We start from the raw sequence: 6,518 nt of genomic DNA on the forward strand, positions 1-6,518 counted from the left end.
GAAGTTAACTGTCGGCTTCTTAGTCTGATCCTGTAGTCTCCGAAAGATCACTGACGATCAGTCTTGCAGAAATTATGGACCAGCACACGACTCAAATATGCCTTGGAATTCCTTTTTCATCGCTATTTCAGTAGCAAAAGACACGATCATGACTCTAATAATTTAATTAATCCTGATGGGGTCTAATCATTTCTTTTTTCTGTCTAAAGCAGATGCCCTATATAAGATTCCAAATCATCTTTTGGCATTTTCAAATTTTGCATTTTGGAATAGAAATCATTTAAGTCATCTTTATCCGTGCTGTAACATTTGGAAAGGAGCCACAATCATTACCGGCCGGCCCGTTGTAATTATGTCGTGTGCGATAATATCATCGGCTTTGAACTTACTTTATGGTATATTATATGTTATCGTTGGATAAAAATTAACTCCTTCTAGTTTATTGGAAGCAGCTCATCAGGAATAAAAGAAGTTGACATAAAATATGACTCAGCAATCATAAAGAAGGAAGAAGATAATCTTTAGATAATTACAAAATTCAAATATCTTAATAACAATAAAATTAAATCTTAATTCTTAATTTCCTGAAAATTAATCCAACATAAATAGTCCTTCAACAAATAAGAGTTGATTTGCTGGTCATGAAGATGGGAAATATCATGTGCTTCAATGACAAAGTCGAAATGTGAACTCGACTAGGCATTGATGGATTGGTGATGGTCGCTATAGAGGATTTATTTCGGACCTTGGTGATTAAACCAAACTAACTTGCACCAAGAAACGATGTGATCCGGTGTAGCTAATACACCTCTGATATTCAAATTAGAATAAAAGATAGAGAGAACCATTAATTATGAAAGATCTATAGAAAGTTACATCAAATTTACCACCGTCGACCATTTATATAGAAATAAGTATTATTTAAATAATAGTATTATCTTTTCCTTCAATCTTGATATCCCGATTATTGGGAGAGGGAGTCATATTCACAAAGGAAATGATTATCATCCTTGGACGAGTATATTGCCCTTTCCTTATGTGGGATATGATCTATGGTCAATGGTAACAATTACCATACTTACTTAGGATTGGGGAACACTTTCCCCATAGGCGGGCATACCATACATTCCTTGCTCGCTGTACCGATGGACCGTACTAATGGGTTTTTATTATCCGTAGCAAGCCCAACTGGAGGGGCGCCAACTGAAGGGAATAAAGGCACCCCTTCAGTTGCGATGACATAAACCTTTCGGCAAAGGATGTGACTGTCACAACCCATTCTCTAAACTTAAGAGTGTCACGTGTTTACATACATATAACCAGATATGAAATTCAGAATCAATAAATAAATTAGATAAATAATTAAAGTTTAGAATTAAATCCAACTGCACCTAATCCTTTTCTGAGTCTCTGCCCCGCTGAAGTCGTCAACTTGAATTGCAGTCGTCGCTCAGTCCTTCCCTCTCGATGAGCCCTCTATTTTAATCTCTCTTTGCCAAACACCACTGTACGTCTTCTCTGCTGTTCTCTTTTAACATCACATACTTAGTGATGGTTGCTGTCAGTCCCTTGTCAAAAGTGTCGTCTGGCTTCCGTAAAGCAAAAGGAGAATTTGAGCAATGATAGCCATACCATCCATTTAAAATTTTTCTACAACTTTTAATAAAATAATTTTTTTTTTTAAAAAATTTTAAACGCATTAAATCAAAATCAAAACTAAAATAAATATTTAAGATAATATTAGTGAAACGCTTCAGACCGGATACTCTTATAAGTGGAGAACAACGGAAACCAATTGGTATGTGCCACGTAAGGGCTAAAATTATAAACTGCTACGCTGCGAAGCAGGGGAAAATTCCTAATAAGAACAACGCTCGCAGCCTCGCACACCCCTTTTCTACCTCTCTATATCTCAAACTGAAATCCTCTCTCTCTCTCTCTCTCTCTTCGGTCTTTCCCTTTCACAAACCCTAACTTTACCAGCTAAATCATCCACTCCCACTTCATTGCTTAACTTGATGAAATAACCCCTATTTATATTTATTTTCCCTTTATTGATGAAGCTTGAAGTTGTACGTGAACTATTAGTTGAAGGCTTACAAACTGGGGACCGGTTGGAGCTTCTCATTTATCCAGCCATATATTTGAAGGTTTTCTTTGATGCCTTCTTTTTTTTTTTTTTCCTGCTTATGTCTTCAAGTTGATTCTTGCAACCCATTTTCATATATTTTTCTTATGCAGTGGATAAACACAGGGCAAATTCCTTGCTTTGAAGGTGGGGATCACTGGCCAAACAGTCATGCTGAGATTTCCCCATGCCTTCGGTGGAAGCTCACAACTTTCGGTTGGAAAGTGGCTTCCAATAGCTAGCTCTGCAAACATAATACTCTCTAGATCAAATGTATCCTACCCACCTCCATTAAGAGAATGAAAAACAAAATGATAGAACAGCTTGAAGGGTGAATTACTTCCTTCGGCCAAGAACAATGCTTTGGGGAAAATATAATATATCGCAAGAGCTTTGATCTTGTTGTCTTCAGATGGTTTGGTATAAGACGAACAGTTCTTTCATTTCTTATTCATAATTTGTTTTGCAACAGAAAAATCCTTGCCTAAAGTAGCATATGATTTTGCAGTTGTTCCTAAAATCTTTAAGGTCTCTTGCCTACATAGTTTAATGAATTGTACCAATTGGTAGCGCAAATGATATGAGCAGGCAGCCTGCGTGCTTAGAGGATTCGTACAAACACGAGATGAGGTTGGTGTTTAAGTTGGTAGTTAGAAAGGATGGTGCTATTCTTCACAAGCTTATTTGATTTTTTTTATGTTATAGTTAATGAGAGTGGAGATGAAGGCTTGTTAGGATGGAGATAAAGGTTTATTTGGAGCCGTTGAATAGCTGGACAGAACTGCGCTTTTGAATATTTAGGCAGATGTTGAATATCTGGATACATTCCAATGTTTAATGATGAAGGCTTGTTAGGATGGAGAAAAAGGTTTATTTGGAGCCGTTGAATAGCTGGACAGAACTGCGCTTTTGAATATTTAGGCAGATGTTGAATGTCTGGATACATTCGAATGTTTAATGTATTTTTTGTCATTAAGCTTTTGGCTATTGTGCAATCTTCTCCAATGTGTATTGTGGATATATTGTGCAATGTGAGAGCAATCTAATATAATGGCTAATGAAGCTACTGATATATTGTGTATTGCTGATATTATTTTTGTTATTATAATACTAATAATAATAATAATAATAATAATAATAATTAGCACAATGGCTTGTTTACACAAGAATATCTGGACCGACATTGGAACTTTAACATAATGCTCGTTACATTACAAAACATTAGCATTACATACTGGAGAAGTACATTCAGGCTTTCATTACATTTCAAAAGTACTAGTTTGGATTACAAAATTTAATACAAAATAATTACAGCACAAATCATACTTAGTGATGGTTGCTGTCAGTCCCTTGTCAAAAGTGTCGTCTGGCTTCCATAAAGCAAAAGGAGAATTTGAGCAATGATAGCCATACAATCCATTTAAAATTTTTCTACAACATTTTAATAAAATAATTGTTTTTTTAAAAAAAATTTTAAACGCATTAAATCAAAATCAAAACTAAAATAAATATTTAAGATAATATTATTGTATTAATGCGTTGTGGAAAATTGTAGAATGTAATAATGCTGTCATTTCCCGGTGAATTTTAATTTCAATTACATTCTTGTCCTTTGTTTTCTCTTCGCTCCACATAGTCCAGCTTACTTTTTGAAGGAAATTACCGTAGCTTTCTAAACAATGAAGACATTATGTTTATGACTGATTAGTGAGCTTTCTATGAACATGTCAGGTAAATCAATCAAGCATAACATAAGTATCACTATAATCAGTCATAATTTTAATTCTCAAATATGAAATATTTTATGAAGATATTATGTTAAGTATGTTTAAATTATTATGAGTTTCTTATTGAGTCATAGATTTATTTTAGTTTATTTTTTAAGTTTTTAAACCATCCTAGGTCAAAATATTTGTGAAAATAGAGTTGATGGACAGGACTTCGTCTAAGGAGACATTACGATGGCCTAGATCATGTATAGAGATTTTAAGTTATGATTTTTCTGACACAAATTTTGAGAAAGTTTAATAAATACTTCAGTGCAATCGCTTATGATCTCAGTATTTTAATACAAAATGATTTTATTTATAGAATTTATGTTCTTAGCGCTTCCTTCAGAGTAAAAGAAAATATTTTTAATAATTTCAGAAAAAAAAATTCTAGAGAGAGAACCTCCAACTTCTCTCTAAAAACTCCTCCAAACCAAAACTAGTTTGAGAGGGAGGGGCTCCCTCCCCCCTCCTCCAAACCTCCAACCTTATAGTTTTCTTTTTCTCTTTTTTAAGTCTGTGTTTTGCTCTCTGTTTTGTGTGTTTTTTCTCCAGTCAAATAAAGGACTAAACTATAATTTTTGGTGTTCCAAGTCCGACCCACAACCCTCCATGGTAAAGATGAGTAGATCGGTGCTTGTAGTGGTGAACCGCAACTCTCCAAGCCCGACCCGCAACCATCCACTATGAATGCATGTAGGATGGACTGAGTGGAATTGAACCTTTTGCTTGAGACGTTCTTGATGTTGCATGTGTCAAGGTTAGTGGTAAGATAGTTATGGCTTGAAGAACACACACACACTCTGTGGATTGCTATAGGTAGATTGATCTTGATGGGTTATTGGACTCCTTATATTGCTTTGACATGTGAATCTGAAAAGTGTGACTTGGTAGCTTTTGCGTGTAATTTTCTTTGGTCTATTTCATTGTTTTGACATAAAAATTGCTAGAGAATCCGCACGGATTTGCTCCTTCCGGTGGGTGGTTTCGGTCGAGAGAGGGATGAGATTTGGAGAGGAGAAACCAAGTGCTATGCAAATGAAATAATCTTGTTTGGGAGACGGGGGGTTGTTTCGGGGAGAGAGAGCATGGGATGAGAGAGAAATAAACATTAAAATATAACTTGGAGACTAAACAGTGGGTATGGAAAGTTATAAATGTACTGTTTATAGTTAGCTAAATTTTTGGAGATAGAGAATCCAATGCAGCTCAATTTATGTTAATATTATGTAAAATTGACTTTGCATATGTGGATGCATAGTCCAATGTGAATGCTCTAAGCAAGCTTAGCATGTGTGATGACCAAATATTGAAGAGCCCTAACAACAGATCGATAAAGAGTTTGATTAGAGAAGGGGGAGCCAGCTTGAGTGAGTTTTTGACCAATTACCATAGGAGTAGCAACGGGCTTGCAATCTGTCATAGCCGCTCGGTGAAGGATGTCAACTGCATATTTTGTTTGACTAAGGAATAAACCAGAGGAAGAAGGTTGAACCTCAATGCCTAAGAAATAATGAAGAGCCCCTAGATCCTTCATAGCAAATTGATTTGATTACTAAGACTAGCAAGAAAATTGGTAAAAAGTTGAGAGTTGCTGTCGGTAACAACTATGTCATAAACATAAAGGAGAAGATAAATGGTGCCAACAGATGTGTGATACACAAATAAGGAGTCAACTGGGCTAGGAACAAAACCAGATTTAATTGAAAAAGTACTGAACAGATGGAACCAAGCACGGGTGCTTATTTAAGACCATAGAGAGCATGTTGAAGATGACAAACATGATGAGGAAAGTGTGGATCAATATATCCAGGAGGTTGATCCATATAAACTTCCACACTGAGAGTGCAATGAAGAAAAGCGTTCTTAACATCTAGTTGATACAATGGCCAACCTGCAGAGATGGCAAGGGAAAGAATTAGACGCACAGTGGCAGCTTTCACAATAGGGCTAAAGGTTTGATCATAATCAAAACTAGGAAGTTGGGTGTAGCCTTTAGCAACAAATCGCGCTTTATAGTGCTCAACAGAGCCATCTGGAAAAAGCTTGGTATGAAAGACCCAACGACAGCCAACAACATTTTTGTTATGTTGGTGAGGAACCAAGGACCAAGTATGATTAGAGTGCAAGGCTTGAATTTTTTCATCCATATCCGAAACCCACTCAGAATGTTTAGAAGCAAATTTGAAGCCACGAGGTTCCTTCAATGCAATTAAGGATTGAAAGAAGGATGTTTGAGGCAAACTGGTGATGCTGTGATATGCTTTGGGCTTTGAAATTCCAGAGTTTGACTGAGTGCTCATGGGATGAGTATTGCAAGAAGAAGAGAAATTAGGTGCATGAGAGAGTGGCGGTGGAGCTGAAATTGTAGTTGGTGCAGAACTAGCAGCAGGTACAGAAGTGGTAGGAGCATTTTGTGGTGAAGAAACTGATGTAGAAGGCAGTATAAGTGGATAATCAGCAACACATGGGGAACTAGCAGGTGATGATTGTAAACCTACAAAAGAAAAAGAAGAACTACTAGAAGAATATGATGGCAGAGAGTGAGAAGTATTAGGAAAAATTAGAAAAATCATTTAAGGAACTGGGAGAGACCGAACTAGCTCTTGCAAAAGGGAAGA

General features: G+C 36.2%; 1 long non-coding RNA gene across 1 annotated transcript; it reads left to right on the forward strand.

The window, feature by feature from the left end:
• The first annotated feature begins 1,892 nt into the window (after positions 1-1,892).
• LOC122293404 lies at positions 1,893-3,218 on the forward strand. The gene is made up of 3 exons (XR_006237267.1): positions 1,893-2,150; positions 2,242-2,758; positions 2,834-3,218. It is a non-coding gene; the product is annotated as an uncharacterized LOC122293404 (long non-coding RNA).
• The last annotated feature ends 3,300 nt before the right edge of the window (positions 3,219-6,518 follow it).

Source organism: Carya illinoinensis, chromosome 14 (genome assembly GCF_018687715.1).
Source record: "Carya illinoinensis cultivar Pawnee chromosome 14, C.illinoinensisPawnee_v1, whole genome shotgun sequence".
In the NCBI taxonomy this organism is placed as follows: domain Eukaryota; kingdom Viridiplantae; phylum Streptophyta; class Magnoliopsida; order Fagales; family Juglandaceae; genus Carya; species Carya illinoinensis.